Source organism: Bombyx mori, chromosome 27 (genome assembly GCF_030269925.1).
Source record: "Bombyx mori chromosome 27, ASM3026992v2".
Lineage (NCBI taxonomy): Eukaryota > Metazoa > Arthropoda > Insecta > Lepidoptera > Bombycidae > Bombyx > Bombyx mori.
Window position 1 is genome coordinate 2,894,506 of NC_085133.1, and position 17,951 is coordinate 2,912,456.

General features: G+C 34.5%; 1 long non-coding RNA gene across 1 annotated transcript; it reads right to left on the bottom strand.

Moving 5' to 3' along the window:
• Positions 1-2,026: 2,026 nt before the first annotated feature.
• Positions 2,027-16,159, bottom strand: LOC134201527 (uncharacterized). Its single transcript, XR_009976876.1, has 2 exons — positions 15,689-16,159; positions 2,027-2,299 (listed from the first exon to the last, which is right to left on the bottom strand). It is a non-coding gene; the product is annotated as an uncharacterized LOC134201527 (long non-coding RNA).
• Between the last annotated feature and the right edge of the window lie 1,792 nt (positions 16,160-17,951).

Genomic DNA, 17,951 nt, shown 5'->3' on the forward strand with positions numbered 1-17,951 from the left:
GGCTTCGCATCAGATGAACCGAAAACTTGTCTTCCTAGCCAACGAAGATAAGCCTGTAAATCATATACACACGCAAAAATTAAATTTTCACTAACAATATTTGACACTTTGTACGTCCTCTTCTAATGCTTTCACTAAATAGAGACGGATATATTCACTGAATTATCCTAATATCTTGTACGAAATCAATAGAAAAGAAACGTTTTTAATATAATATTATATTAAATATGAAGTAACAAGGAAAAACTTTGAGAAACATACTAAAGTATCACTATTACAAAATTCATTAGTGTAATCACACACGATCAGAAATACGTGCGTTTTGTACCTAAATAGCAACAAAGCTGTAAATGTTAATTATGTGTCAAGACAGCAATAAGTTGTACTAGAAATACTAAATTTGCGAAGAAGCCTTCAAATTTAAAAACTACACTAAAACATGATATGTAAAATTTTACCCAGTATGTTTTGAGTATTTCAAAACAAAATTTATCAGAAGATACACGCTAATCTTCTCTTTCGGGTCATAATTGGCAGGAGTAAATTTAATTTGGATCAAATGACAAGGGACGTCTTGTAAAAAAGCGGGAATAAAAGTGGAAAGAAATTATTAATTTAAAAAGCTATCTCCTTATTAGCGAGCCTCCCTGCGCCTGCATTACCCGCCGCCAGCCGAATGCAAATTTTATAACACAACGCCCGTTTTCTTATAGGCATTGTCGTAAACTCCCTCTCCGTACTTGCTTAGCTTCGGTCATTCGTTCGAATCGTGTGTTTTAAGCTTATATAATATTTTGTTAATGTTTTAATAGTTACGTATGAAATATAAAAAGAGAAATCTCGAAAAAAGAAAAATATTACAGTTGTCATGAATACGTACTTTTTAAAAATAGAATTTTATGTCTCCACGTCGACTGAATCTAATGAAATTCGATATTTCGAATTTTGAAATTTTTGTTCATAGATAATTCTAGATTCATTGTTTTTAGGTTTGTTATTAATAAATATTTTTGTTTTTACTGATTCGAAGGTGTATTGTCAGCTTGTAGGTGTAGACAGCCGTTATGTAGTACTATTAAGAGTTCGATCATATGTCTTACGGTAGATTTTACTAGTTCATACTACAATTACAATTACAATCTTAATTGTTATATTTTTAAGCTCACATATTGTCACTTTTATGCAATCCATGAATTTCAGCTCAATTTTTGTTTAGTAATTTTCTATTTTTGTGTATCCGAAGTAAAGCTGTTGTATTCTTTGTATGAGGAGCATGCTGCTTTAGATACAGGTTTTATCACCTAGTTCAAGCATAGATGCAAATTATGATTGTGTTTCTACTTCTACGTTAATAATAAATTAAAAAAAAACATTTAAAAAAAGAACAATTGTGTTCGAATTTCGAAATTCTTCTAGAACTTACAAAGATCGCTCGGATCTAAGTAGATTTTTGGCTACCCCCCCTTGCAAGATAAGTGTAATAAAAGTTGTACTAATGCGAAAACTTGGTAATGTTATCGGCATACGTGATCTCGCCGGCTTTTCGGTGCGGGCTCGTTCTGCAACTAACGGTGCTCGAACGAAAATGAATAGGACAAAAACTGGATAATTGGTCTGGAGATTTAGATATCGAGACACTAAATTACTAACTACGAGTTCTCGATTTGTCGAAATCCAACATAATTCAGTAAATAAACCTTTTTCGAAATTTTCATCTGAAGATAATGGTTAATGCGAAAAATGCTTACAACTAATTTAAGTTACTGGTGTTAGGACCTCTTGTGAGTCCGCGCGGGCAGGTACCACCACCCTGCCTATTTCTGTCGTGAAGCAGTAATGCGTTTCGTTTTGAAAGACGGGGCAGCCGTTGTAAATATACTGAGACCTTAGAACTTATATCTCAAGGTGGGTGGCGCATTTATGTCGTAGATGTCAATGGGTTCCAGTAACTACTTAACACCAGCTGGGCTGTGGTCCACCCATTTAAGCAATAAATAAATAAAAGTTCAAATGAAACACACTAAACTACTTTAATATTCTTTTTTTATTGATTGTACAATAAAACAAAAAAGCCGTTTATCATCGTTAAACGTTCTTACACATTAGCGAAAAGTCTGAGGAATTGTATTAGATGTTGCTTCTTCTTTCTTCAAAGGAAATCTGCGTTGAGTAGCAGAAGAGAAGAGAAGCTAAGCAGCGGCTTAGCTGTGCGCCTGGGTTTTACATATGACTTCTCACCATCGAATGGACTGCATGGCTTGAAATGGCAATAAAAGAGGCATCGATGCTGCAAGAAAATCTGAAACAATAAACAGACAGATTATTTTTTATTATATTGCAATAAAGTATAGTCCCACTGAGTTTCTCGCCGGATCTTCTCAGTGGGTCGCGATTCCAATCCGGTAGTAGATTCAGCGAAGCACTGCTCTTGGTAGGGATAGTGTTTTTTTTATTATTGCTTATATGGATGAACTAGCTTACAGCCCCTCTGGTGTTAAGTGGTTACTGGAGCCCATTGACATTACACGATTAATCCTTCACCGTGGAAGTCAATCGTGAATATTTGTTAAGTACGTATTTCATTGGAAAAATTGGTACCCGCTTGCGGGATTCGAACGCCGTTGCATCGCTAGATACGGATGCACCGGGTGTCTAATCCTTTAGGCCACGACGACTTCCATGGTAACTGTTAGCAAATTCTCAAAAATAGCAATGAATTCATCTAATAGAATCGAGAACAAATAGTAGCGGTAACATTCGGAACGCTCGGAATTCTTTCGGCCACTCCCCGTTCGAGTTATAATCGACTTTCCTCTTATATTTTCGCAGTTTTCCTACATCCGTAATGTGCAGGTAATCCGCGTTCTAAAGTATGAACTGTACGTGTTCATTTCAATTGTGAATGTGTGTGTGTGTAGAATCGATGTGTGGCTCCAAAGAGCACACGGGGTTCGGTTTGAAGTCTAAAATAGGTCTAATATATAAAAATGTATATTGGTATCACCGTAGACACTGCCAACTTATTGTCTTTTTTTTATTGCCCTTGTAGGCAGACGAGCACACGGCCTACTTGATGGTGAGCGGTTACCGTCGCCCATGGACTTCAGCAATGCCAGGGGCAGAGCCAAGCCGCTGCCTACCACTTCCGTCTCCAAATGTGACGTCTAAGTCTCAAGGTAAAAGCTCGATCAGTGTGCTTAGTGCGAATTTTTAACTTGTCGATCGCGTAAAAGTTAACTCAAATTTGTATGGAATTGGAAGAGCACCCCTAGCGGCAAACGAAGGGACAACACATTATCACATTTAATCTCGGCTACGTCATCTAGTTATAATACCAACAAAAAAAAAATAACGAAATTTTTTAAATATTTTCAAACACTAAACGGAACGACAACATAAAAGACGGGCGCCTTACTATTTCATTAAGTTTGAGCTCTATCACAGTCAACGACAAAGCTCGTAGATTAAATCCCGAACGAAAGCTTACATTTGCATAGAAATTAAAATTTACCTGGACCGCACCGCTAGTGGACCCAAGTGGAATTCCTTTGCCGAACTATGCCGTGGAATCACAAAGTGGGGACGATTCGAATTTACAATTCCACGTTCTAGAATCGATTTTCTAAGCTAATTGTTCCGAAATCGATTTTTTTTTTGTTTTATTATTATAAATTTTTTGAATTTAGAAAAAGAACACAGCGTTTGATTCGAAATTGAGTATTCTGGAATTTGCAAAATGGCGTGGCGGGAACGCGTTTGTATTTTTCAATTAAAATACTTTTATTTTCTCAACGTAGGGTTCGTTCAAACATAAAAATGTGATGATAGTTTTATAAATAGCTTTACAGACTCTGTCCTTTGAAATTTCAATGAACACTTACAACTTTATAATAGTTCGAAATAATTTTATTTCAGTCACCATTAAGTAAGTATAAATTAAGGTATAATCTAATTCAACGCTGGCAATCAATAATCATTTCGTAAGATCGTCATACTGATATAATTTTTAACAGATATTAACAGTTAAAAATGCCTTTTATTATGTTATTAATTTTGATGACGATTTACTGGAGTCCATGGACAATGAATTTGAAAACACAATATGTGTAGTTTAGTGACTAAAAAGCACGCTTAAGTAGCAAATTGAACTGGCTATTAATTTCATTTTTATTTTTATCATGTTAATATTAGCCATGATATTAGTGCGAAATTATAAAATTATTGTCATTAGCATAGGTGGTTAATGCGTGTAGAAATTGCCAAGTTAATGGGATATCTTAAAGTCGTTAAAAATGACGTTCAAAATTTCCGATACATACAAACTTACCTACGTACCAAGCTAATAAAAAAACAACATGGCTTTGCGTTACAACAGAACGAACATCACTAGTTTTAATAAGCTACCAGTTTTGTCTACATGTTTAATTAATATACTTAAAATCGATAGATAAAATATCATCTCACCACGACGAAGGAAAAGTTATATATCTGTAAGAACACCGCTTAATTATTGATAATAATAAAAATAATAGTTTAAAAAAACTAAAAAACACGCTTTAAATAAAATTCAACAAAAAAATTGAAAATAAATTATAATAAATTTAAATTGAAAATAGTGTAAAAAAAATTTTTTTTATTGTATAAAAAGCGTGGGGTGCTTTTTAAGATATTATTGAAGTAGTAATTCTTCTACTCATATCTGCCAGAAAAATATTTATAACCAATAACACCATGCACCCCACGCTTTTTTTACAATAAAATATTTTTCTTTTTACACTATTGCAAAGCGCATTGCTAAGCGTGTTTTTTAAGTTCATTTAAACTATTATTTATTTATCATTTTTTAGTTGAATTTCAATTTTTTAAATTATTTTGTCATCAATTTATTTTCCCTTTTTTTTAATATTGAATTCTCATCGGTCCTCGATAAATCTACAAAGTTTGAATGAAATCTGGCCGTTTAAAGTGGGTCAAAATCACGTCTAAACGAGTCAGTTACAAACATACAAACATACATAGTGAAGCTAATATAAAGCGTGTAAAAATAGCACTCGCTTTTAAATAAGCGTTTCCAAAAAGATACGTTTAAAACATAAACGAAAAAAAGCATGCTATCAAAAATTTTAATATGCTATTTTTACGTAGCATCTGTTTAAGTGTACATACAGAGCTCTGTAATTTCCAACGCAATTTCTGATTTAATTATAAATTGTTATTCTCATTTAAATGAGTAAATACTAAAACAGATTTAGTTTTAATTGAAATCTGAATCGTAATTAAGAAATTTTGTTTAACGCAACTAAAAGATCTAATCATATTTCAGATTCGTTTTTTTGTTGTCAAATAACCGACGTTCTTATTGCGAATCCGGGACTCAAAGGATCTCACACACGTGAGGTCGAATACTCAATCGTATATAATCGTTTTATATCATTCGAATAATAAACAAATAAAATCGATTATAAACTCTCATTAGAAAACCAAACTGAAACAATATTAAATTTGCGAATCGAACTTACCGCCCTCCCGTCCTGTTATTAGCGAAACCTTCTGCACAGTCTCCCAGAACTCAACCAAGTATACACCTAAAACGTATAAATATTACCCAAGAAAATTATATCTGAAGTTCCACTGAGGTATTCACGAAAAGATATTCGGTGGAATTAAAACAACACTTTGCCGAGAAAAGTGGTTCTCCCTGTCCCCTCGCCCCCCTCCGTGGGGGTGCGCCCCTCGGTACCCAATCCCAAGATGGCTTCTTTTAAATGGGGTGGACGGGCTGGCCCCTCAAGAATAAAAGTGCGCCGTACCTTTCAGTAGACAGATCGCGGTGGGGGCCAAGATCTCGCGCGCGGGGGCTTTGTTCACGCCGTTCGATAACGTTCCGCATTTAAATTGCTTTTCGAAATTCGAACCGAGTGTTCTTTGTCATTTTTATTTATATTCAAAATAATTCTCACTTACATAAATACATAAACAACTTCGATGTTTGTTATTCGAATTTCGATTCCAGAACAATTCTATTCTAAATTCAAAATATCAGTGGACTTGTTTTGTTTTTGAAATTTATAGAACGCGTATTATAAATTTATAATTCAAAGTAATAATAAAGATTTTGAAAACAAAAAATAAACAAGACTTTTCTTGATATGAATTGATTCTTAAATTATGTAGTTTAAGATACATAATACAATCGTAGTAGTCAATATAAACAAAACTTCAAACTTCCGAATCACGTTACACTTAAAATAGACATGTGAACAACGCTCATTGAAAATTGACATCAACACAATACAAACTTAAGGTTAATTTTCGTAAAACAATATTAATATATCGGAGGTCTTTACCCTCACATACGTTCGGTTGTGGGTCAATGTATGATGTGTTTTGGTTTAAACACGTTATTTAGGTCAGGGTCTGTATTATTGTACTGTTGAATTATAATGTTTTCTTTTAATTCGGTCGATATATATTTTTTTAATTCTGTAACGCGATTTTCAAATTAAATTTTCCATTTTGCAATTCTATAACGGCTTTTCTTTTCAAATAGTATTAATACTATTCAAATTGAATTACACAATGAAACTCACAACTTCGTTGCTTAAGAGTTTTTAAATACTTTAAAACCTCAATTAAGGTCTACGCCGGAATAATTAGAACAATGTTGAACATAATTTGTACCTGATCTCTTATTTTTTTTATTCCTTAGATGGGTGAACGACCTTACAGCCCATCTGGTGTTAAGTGGTTACTGGAACCCATGGACATGTACAAAGTAAATGCGTCATCCACCTTGAGATATAAGGTCTCAGTATAGTTACAACAGCTGCCCTATCCTTCAAACCGAAACGCATTACTGCTTCGCGGCAGAAATAGGCAGGGTGGTGGTACCTACCCGCGCGGACTCACAAGAGGTCCTACCACCAGTAAAAAATATTCTTATTTAAGAAGATGATATGAATACGCTAATTTTTGAGTATTTAAGGGGTGTACCTAATACTATAATATAACATAAGTATAAGGTCATAAGTATTGTCACACAGTAAAAACTTTTCTTTTAGAATGCTGGCCACAAAAAAGTTTATTGAATTCGAATTTCGAATTATTCATGAAAATAAAAATGTATACTTTTAGAATTTTACCCATGTTTAAATATGGAGTGGACGCTTAAAGAAGACCGTGTTGCAGTTATTGCGTTGCATCGTTGCGGTTACGCGCCAATTCAAATTATTAACATACTGAAAAATTTGAATATAACCAAAAGATTCGTTTATCGTACCATCAAACGATACAATGAAGACTCTAGTGTAGATGACAGGTCAAGAAGTGGTCGCCCTCGGTCTGTTAGTACTCCAGCTGTGATAAAAGCTGTGAAGGCGCGAATTCAAAGAAATCCCAAACGTAAGCAGAAACTGTTGGCCCTTCAGATGGGGTTAAGCAGAACCACGGTGAAAAGGGTGCTAAATGAAGACTTAGGGCTTCGGGCATATCGAAGAAAAACAGGACATCGTTTGAATGCTCGTCTAATGGACCTGAGACTGAAGAGATGCCACGCTTTGTTGAAGCGGTACGCGGGAAAAAAATATCGGGAAATTCTTTTTTCGGATGAAAAAATTTTTACCCTAGAAGAGAGCTACAACAAACAAAATGATAAGATGTACGCACACAGTAGTGAAGAAGCGAGCAACCGTATTCCGTGTGTCCAACGAGGTCATTTTCCATCCTCGCTCATGGTATGGTTGGGAGTTTCTTATTGAGGCTTAACAGAGGTACATTTTTGTGAGAAAGGTGTAAAAACGAATGCAGTTGTGTATCAAAATACAGTCCTGACGAACCTCGTGGAACCTATTTCAATAACAGGCACTGGGTATTCCAACAAGATTCGGCGCCAGCTCATAGAGCGAAGAGCACACAAGACTGGCTGGTGGCGCGTGAAATCGACTTCGTCCGGCACGAAGACTGGCCCTCCTCCAGTCCAGATTTGAATCCGTTAGATTACAAGATATGGCAACACTTGGAGGAAAAGGCGTGCTCAAAGCCTCATCCCAATTTGGAGTCACTCAAGACATCCTTGATTAAGGCAGCCGCCGATATTGAGATGGACCTCGTTCGTGCTGTGATAGACTGGCCGCGCAGATTGAAGGCCTGTATTCAAAATCACGGAGGTCATTTTGAATAAACTTTAGTGTCATAAGAATCTATGTTTTGTTAAGTTCATTTTGGTATATGAATGGTTACATAATGAATAAACTTGTTTCAATTATTTTACATTAAACATGTGACAGAATTTATGACCTGACTAGGTATATAATCACTATAAGTACCTACGTGCGCATCGCTCGATCGAATCTCAGGCGGGTACCAATTTTTCTAATGAAATACGTACTCAACAAATGTTCACGATTGATTTCCACGGTGAAGGAATAACATCGTGTAATAAAAATCAAAACCCGCAAAAATTATAATTTGCGTAATTACTGGTGGTAGGACCTCTTGTGAGTCCGCGCGGGTAGGTACCACCACCACCCTGCCTATTTCTGTCGTGAAGCAGTAATGCGTTTCGGTTTAAAGGGTGGGGCAGCCGTTGTAACTTACTTGAGACCTTAGAACTTATATCTCAAGGTGGGTGGCGCATTTACGTTGTAGATGTCTATGGGCTCCAGTAACCACTTAACACCAGGTGGGCTGTGAGCTCGTCCACACATCTAAGCAATAAAAAAAAAATTTTTTTTGATTAATATTTTCTAATTAAAATTATTGTAAGTGACATTGTTAACATTGTATGCACGAATAATGTCTGTCACATTCTTGATGCTGGTTCCGTCATGTAGAATCGGGAAACGAGCAGTTATAAATGCCTATGTACAATCTATTATTTATATTTTTTAATTGTGTTTTTCGATTAGTAATATATAAATATTACCAGATTTTGCCCGCGACTCCGTCCGCGTGGAATAGTTACTTTGGCATAACGCTAAATTTTACCCCCACTTCATTTACGTAGAAAGTGAAAATATTTTTGAATTGTAGAATGTTAAGGAACTATTTAAACCCTTATTCTGAAACATTCTTTATTGGTGTTCCACTTGTATTGGTCTTACCGTGATGTTATATAGCCTATAGCCTTCCTCAATAAACGGGCTATCTAAAACTGAAAGCATTTTTAAATTCGGACCATCAGTTTCCGAGATTGGCGCGTTCAAACAAACAAACTCTTCAGCTTTATAATATTAGTATAGATTAACTAATCTTGATGAGCTTTTAAAAGCATTCGTCAATTCTTATCTAGAGCCTAGAGCTAATTAAAAATCATTGTTCAGTAAACATATGCATTTTTTTAATATTTAAATAAGAGTTGTGACATTTAGTTTACCTCTAATGATAAATGACATTGAAAAGAATATTCATTGAAAACATTAAAAAAAAAATCGAAATCAAATTCAATATATGTACTTCGAAACAGAGACTGTCAAAAAACCAAAAAGAAAAATCTATATATTAATACGTGAAGCAAAAACTTTGTATCCCTTTTTACGAAATTTGCGCCGACGGAGGAGTATGAAATTTTCCACACTCATAGAGAATATAGAGAAGAAGTGCACAATGCTAATATTTTTTTAAAATAATGCATAAAAGATACATTAAATCAATAAAGAAAACATTACACACACTACATACCATGCATTTGACGCACACACGCATGCATACTATTTATTGTCAAACTTTTGTTATTGATGTCTGTTGTCAAATTGAGATTAAATATTGTTTGTCTTTGATAATATATTTATAGTGTACTCTTGGCGAAATTTGTGAATAAGAAGTATAAAATACAATCATAATAGTGTACAAACTTACAATTCCAATTAATTATAGTCGAATTTCGACTACTGCGGGACCTCTAGTATTAATAAGATACACAAAAATAATATTATGTAATCAATCCGTGCAACGTTTTAAAAACAAATCGATTCTAATTTCAAAATTACCCCGCTTTGAAAATGGAAGCGCGCCGAAACTCGCCCGCGGAATTCCAATGACGAATCGCAAAGGCTTTTTCTTGTTTCGAATAACAAATTTATATGTGCCGTTTATTTTAGAAATGTACACAAACCGTAACTTTATTCCATTGCATTAGAGTTTGAAATCGTTTAAAAAGACGTAGAGTGAAAGAAACAACAGTATAGCTATTACCTCTTTGTGATAAGGTTCGTAATGTGCATTACTTTTTTTCACGCAAACGTTAAGTGACTTGGTAAGTTATCTCCGGGCTGTCTCTCAGAAGGATTTATCGTCTTGCAAGGGGGAAAGAGTGGAAAAATAAGAAAGGGTTGTTTTTCGTAGGGGACTCTGGGGGGAAGGGAGTAAGAGATTCAATTAAGGCGGGCACCACCCGTGCGATTAATTATCCTTTTGGTATTATTGTCGGGGCAAAAAAATAATGGCGCACTCTTCGGATCGCAATAAAGCGAAGCGTCTTATAACATTTTCTGCAATTGTCTTATTTTCAAAATCATTTTTTAAATTACGAACGAAAAGATTCCCTTCAACTAAATATGTCGAGTTCTAAAATGAAACAGACGCCTATGTTCCAATGCAATTGAGACTAAGCGCGCGATTGAAGGTCTTTAGCCTTCACTTAAGTTTATTGGCATCTATAGTTTAGGTGATTACAACACTAAGACTATTATTTTCATACTAGAACCAACAGTTTTTTATTTGCCATTGTAATCAGACTAGCATACGGCCGCTCTGACGAAAATAAAAATGAAAGGTATTTGCAGATCCCGAAGGCAAAAAAATGAAGAAAATTAAATAAGAACAAAACAAAAAGTATGTATAATATTATGAATAACTAGCCGTACTGCCCGCTTTGCTGGGCATTTAAAATTAACATTATTATTTATTGTCATTATTATTAGGGAGTCCAACGCTCATATAAATATTAGCCTATCCATTAAGTACATGTATTTTCTACATGGATACCAAGTTTCAAGTCAATCGGATGCATGGTTCAGTAGTTATACCGGAACATCCGTAAAAACCACTGTAGATTTATATATTAGTATAGATGAGGCAATTTATGTTCTTAAAAATAATAAATTATATGTGTGCATAGCTCTGTCGTATCCCGGGTATCAATCTCGCGAGAAGTCGCGGGTTCGACTGAGCACGTGCGACTGTCTTCAGTATTCGTATCACTGTCATATTTTACATAACCTCAATTAATATGCTCAGAACCACCATTTGTTTAATTGATAAATAATTACAAATATTCGTAATACGTATTCCGCGATCAAAATAAGAACTATGGATATCGAATTGTTTCTTCTGTTTCCAAATTCGAATTCTATTTAATATAGGTATTAAAAAGAAAACAAAAAAAAAACTTAATATTGCTATTACTAATAATGCCATATTCCTATAATGAATAGATATCGCATAAAACTCTCAAATTTTAATCCAATCGTATCTAGTCATAAAGCTGCATCTAACTGATGCAGGTCATTGACCTCACTCTTCGCATAGCACCGCCCTGTACTAGTAAGGTTAAATAGTTATATTATTACGTTGGCCAAAACTATTTTCCCGTTAGCCAACACTGAAACAAAATGGACGAAAATCAAAATAAAAAAAATTAAAACCACAGCCCTCGAAAAAATTAGAAATCTACAATTAATAGCGGAACACCCTAAACCACCCTCGTTTCTTCCCCTTAGATACATTATGTACAGCAGGGGTAAAAATGCACTCAGTCATTACATTAAAAGATATAATTAAGGGGGTGGTTCACCCTTAGGGAAATTCGCCTTCTTTTGACATTTTAAAGACCCCTTTTCTTAAGCCCTTTGTAGACTTGGAATTAGTTGAAAATCTAGATGAGATTCCATAGACAAAATATTTTTTCTCAAATTAGCTTTTTTATCTTGTTCAGTTCTTGCTAGAACTGCTAGAAAAATCAATTTACCTAGAGAGCCGGCTAGCGACTTAGCGGTCCACTCATGCCATTAACAATGTCATTGTATTATTAACAGGCTGTCAAACTCGAATACTCGATATACTTACGTTAGAGACAGCGACGACAGAGACAAAGAAAGCTTCTGAGTGTTACAATTAATTAATGTCCTTCTATGCATTTTTTAGTCTTTTATTCTTATTTTTTTTTAAAATGAATTTAACTTACTTCAGAATTTTGAATATCGAAGTTTTTGAGTTTATCATATTAGAGATGAATTATAGTATTTACAGTTTTGTACGGTGTTTTAAAAAATAATAGAGCCGTATATGTTTCGATATGTTTTTTGTAATTAATATTTGATAGGGTTGTCTTTTTAACGCATTCGCCGAGATAAAATTCTGCGGCTAGACTACATTCCATGGTATGATTTTGGTACGTGTTGTAAGTTTATCTCGTTCTTACCTAAAGAGAAATATTGATTTAATTTCGATACCTGTGATCGTTTTCAAATCGATCTCCAGTCTCAAGGAAGCCATTAGTTAAACATTTATTTTTATAAGACCTATTGCATTTAGAAACTACATTACACTACGTTCAAAAACTCTGACAGAGTTAGTATCTCATCAGCCATCTGCTATTTGGCGGTTAGATACTCAAAAATACTCGGATCATAATAATGGTCACCTATTTTGAGACATGAAGTGGAAGCCTCACGGCTTTACTACACTTTAAGCCGGAACACACGAATGCTTTGTGGTAAAAATAGGTAGGATACCGGTCATCGTTCTCGTCGAACCCGTCGCTTGCGACGAAGGGCTCGACGAGTAAATTAACCCTCAGACACAGCCCACTGAGTTTCTCGCCGGATCTTCTCAGTGGGTCGCGTTTCCGATCCGGTGGTAGAATCTGCGAAGCACGGCTCTTGCTAGGGTTCGTGTTAGCAACGTCATCAGGTTTGAGCCCCGCGAGCTCACCTACTAGTTAAGGCTACGCTGATATAGCCTCTCAAGGCTCTCAGCTTAGGTAGAAAAAAAAAAAGTTAGGGTAGCGTTATTTACCCGTGTGGGAATACGCCCAATCATTTTTAACACTTTCGAAGTTTGCACAATATTTCAAACAAAAAAACTTCTTAATTGTCATGTCTGTTCCATATATAATACTATGTTCATGTAAATGTTACCCTTAAAAAGCAGTTTAAGACAAATAACGCTTATTATTGCCGATGGAACGATCGAAGGAGTCTTAATGTACTTTAAAATTCATCTAATAACACTAAAAACTTTGTTTTATTTTTTTAATTAATTCTATGGATAAATGTTGTGATTGCGACATTCGCGCTGTTCCAAATTGAAATTTGAAAATTAAACGTCACTAATTATGGCGGGTTCATACATAGGTCGTTTTTTTTTAACCAGTTTTGGTGAAATAATTGTTTCCACTTAGCGAAACGAGGTATCGTACTGAGCATTCGTTGTTTAGGCATTTAATAAAGTACTACAGTATATCTCAAAGGTATTATCATCATCGTCATACAAGCGAAAGAAAGTCAGATTTTCGAGTTATCTATATATTAATAGGTGAAACAAAAACTTTGTATCCCTTTTTACGAAAATTGCGCGGACGGAGGAGTATGAAATTTTGCACACTTACAGATAATATAGAGAAGAAGTGCACAATGCAAATTTTTTTTTAAATAAAGCATACAGGATACTTTAAATTAATAAAGAATACATTACACACACTACATACCATGTATTTGACGCACACACGCATGCATACTATTTATTGTCAAACTTTTGTTCTTGGCGTTTGTTGTCAAATTGAGAATATATTAAATATTGTTTGTCTTTGTTAATATTTTTTATAGTGTAGTCTTGGCGAAATTTGTGATTATAGAAGTATAAAATACAATCATAATAGTGTACAAACTTACAATTCCAATTAATTATAGTCGAATTTCGATTACTGCGGGACCTCTAGTTCACAATTAAACTAAACTCAAAATATTATTCTCATGACAATCAAAAGATCCCTAAAAACATTTTTCTAACAACCAAATATAAAATGAAAAAGATCGTTAAGTTGAAAAGTCACTTACACCACGGCCCTAAACGAAAAAGAAAAAAAAAAAAGAGAAAAAACGTTTGAAAAGAGAAGAAGCGTTTGTCTCTCAAATTGGCGGGTAAATTTCCCGCGTCAGGGGATGTCAGGGAAAAAATAACCCACAGCCCGAACGAGATGAGAAAAAAAAAATGCGGAAAGAACCCGGCATTATCCTTGTTAATACCGGTGCTAATTTAATTCACGCCTAATTCTATTTGCCGAGTAAAACGAGGAGGTGATAATTGTGGGACACTTTTTTTGACACGGGACGAAGGAATGAGGTTTTTTTTTTCAATTTACCGCTCGACATTTTTGAATGCCACCATTTTGTTAACACATACATATGTCAGTCCCTCGTTTTCAGTATTTAAACTAGAGGTCCCGCAGTAGTCGAATTTCGACTATAATTAATTGGAATTATAAGTTTGTATACTATTATGATTGTATTTTATACTTCTATAATCACAAATTTCGCCAAGGCTACACTATAAAAAATATTAATAAAGACAAACAATATTTAATCTATTCTCAATTTGACCACAAACGTCAAGAACAAAAGTTTGACAATAAATAGTATTCATGCGTGTGTGCGTCAAATACATGGTATGTAGCGTGTGTAACGTTTTCTTTATTGATTTAATGTATCTTTTATGCATTATTTAAAAAAAATATTAGCATTGTGCACTTCTTCCCTATATTCTCTATAAGTGTGGAAAATTTCATGCTCCTCCGTCCGCGCAATTTACGTAAAAAGGGATACAAAATTTTTGCTTCACGTATTAATATATAGATTTATTTAATTGGTTTTCGTATCGTATTTTCTCCATATGGCTTACAAACGTATAATAATAATTAATTACATTATTTTTTTTTTTAATTACGCTCACTGATAACATAATTATATTAAGTAACTTATATCACTAAGCGTTGATGATAGTAACACTTTTTAATAAATCATTTAAATTTTCCAGCTACATTACATTTTCACTTTCGCTTCATTATTTCCTTCATATCGAATACTTAACAACTTTCGTGGTCACGGACGAAGTTAATGTAGTTTTTAATCATATATATGTGTATATACGACTCGCGAAAACCGAAGATTAAATTTTTAATCAATAATAAAAAAAAATCGTTTTTGTTATTTTTACCGACTCCATATTGAATAGACAGATAAATATACAAATAGTGTTTAAATGAAAACAAGATACAGCTTTGACATTGTTAATAATAAAAAAAGCGGTAGGCAGCGGCTTGGCTCTGCCCATGCTTGCTGACGTCCAGGAGCGACGGTAACCACTTACCATCAGGTGGGCCATACGCTCATCTGTCTGCTCAGGCAATAAAAAAAAGATTGCATTTTGAATCTTTTTCCGAGAAAAGCAACTTTTCTTAATTAGAATTCAAAATAAAACTGTATATGCATTTTCAAATCATCAATATCAAATTAAATTAAAACAATCTTAGTGTGTAGGTACTAAGCCAAAATGCCAGTCTACGTTCTAAAATACACGGAATGATGGTACCTACCCATCTTTGAACTTCAACTTGAACCTAAAGAAACACTAAATGAACAAAATACAACTTCGCTAATTGCGTTCCCGCCAAACAGTCCAAAATCAAGCTTACCTGTTAAAAAAATACATCACAATGTTTTTTCCATATAAAAAAAACCTTACACATCCCGCATTTATTTAGCACTGTAGATGTTAAAGAAAACTCAAAATTAACTATTTTTGTATTTCACAATTTTCTCGTCTAATATAATATAATATTTTATTTCTTTAACGAGAGACCTCTTGAGATAAGATGGTCTATATTTTTTAACACTGGTTTGTAGTTTTTTTTTTTATTATTACCAAATATATTTGCTTAGTTAAGCTTTAATATACTTGATTTTTCTATTGTTTTGAAGTTTTTGCTCGGAATAATAAATGGCTTTATTATTTGTTATTTGATTCTAATGTGCACAATAAATATGTATATTTAAGTTACATTGCGAAAAAGAAAATCTAATTTTGTCCAAATTATCGTGCTCTGAATATTCTACAACTCCACCAACTCCAACAACAAACCCAACCAAGAACCGATCCACAACTGACCATTAGAATTGGATAGTCGAAAATAATAATACAATGTATTAACCCTTTAAACCTGATACCGGTTTTTTGGAACGGTCAACCCTAAGGGTCAGATCTAGGCCCTATTGTCTATCAACTGGTCATTCTGGTTCCGGCTGACCCTTCCTTGCGTATTAAGTGTTGCTTTAGCAGCTGCTGCAGAACCGGTTTTTACGCAAATGACATGAATATCTCGAAATTTTTAACGTATGAATTTTTTATCAAAACTTTTACCAAACTCTTTTGTCGTTAGATTTTATTTATGAAGCCATCACTCGACCCTGGCTAAGAGTTCCGGTGTTGATCTATTGATTGTGGAGATTGGAATACTCCAAATTAAGTTACCAGAATAATTTCAGAAAATCTTGCGTATTTACTGGCTTTTAACATAAAAAATCACTGAAGCGTCAATAGATCTAGTCTGTTTATCTAGTGGTTAAGATTGTATTCGCAAGGAGTAATGCGACCATATCAAGGCTTCCAGAAGACAGCTTTTCCTAAATAATATAATAGAAAAGGATCAAAATATAAATTATCAAGCCTTAATACGCTTTGTTGCTTGAGACAATACAATTGAGATTACTGAGACTACGATGCCTCAAGCTCGACTCCACGATGAAGTTTCTAGAACGATGAAGCTAGTGACAAAATGTTCAAACATCTTGAATACTTGCTTTAGTTTTTGTCGTAACTAATGAAACTTTAAATACATCTCACCTTATTATTGTAAAAACAAAATTAATTGGCAATCTCATCAACGACCCGCGAAAAGTTCTTTTATAAGATCTTTAAGAGCTTTAGAATTATGGTTTGGTCGAACCATTTTTTTGAAACCAATTTCATTTGCGCCTTTCCCGTGCCATCAGAGCACCTGATAACAGGGTAACCGTGCTTTTGTGACTCTTATAGCATAACCCAACCAAATTTATAGTTGACCCACAAATCATTCATCCGCTATAAGTTTTCCGCCGTTTTGATGTCGTCGCGGCCTAGAGGGTAAGACGTCCGGTGTATTCGTATCTAGCGATGCAACGGTGTTCGAATCCCGCGGGCGGATACCAATTTTTCAAATGAAATACGTACTTAATAAATGTTCACGATTGACTTCCACGGTGAAGGAATAACATCGGGTAATAAAAAAAATCAAAGCCGAAAATTATAATATGCGTAATTACTGGTGGTAGGACCTCTTGTGAGTCCGCAAGGGTAGGTACCATCACCCCGCCTATTTCTGCCGTGAAGCGGTAATGCGTTTCGGCTTGAAGGGTGGGGCACCGTTGTAACTATACTGATACCTTAGAACTTATATCTCAAAGTGGGTGGCGCATTTACGTTGTCGATGTTTAAGGGCTCCAGCAATCACTTAACACCAGGTGGACTGTGAGCTTATCGACCCATCTAAGCAATAAAAAATAAAAAAAATAAGAGATCAGGTACCAATTATGTTCAACATAGTTCTAATTATTCCGGCGTAGACCTTAATTGAGGTTTTAAAGTCTTTAAAAACTTTTAAACAAATTTAATATTTGTTGTAGACGAAGTTGTTAGTTTCATTCCACCCATGTAAGCAATATTTTAAAAAAATGCTGAAAAAATTGACAGATAGCTTAAGGTCAAGTTTGACATTCGCGGCCCGCATCAAACGTGGTACCATTAAATGAAATAGGCACGCAATTTTATAAGTCGTTACCAATGAAATGAAGTAGAATAAAATGCCTAGTAAACTGTATAGACACGACACTGTTACTCACATGCCCTTGCGTATTTCAAAC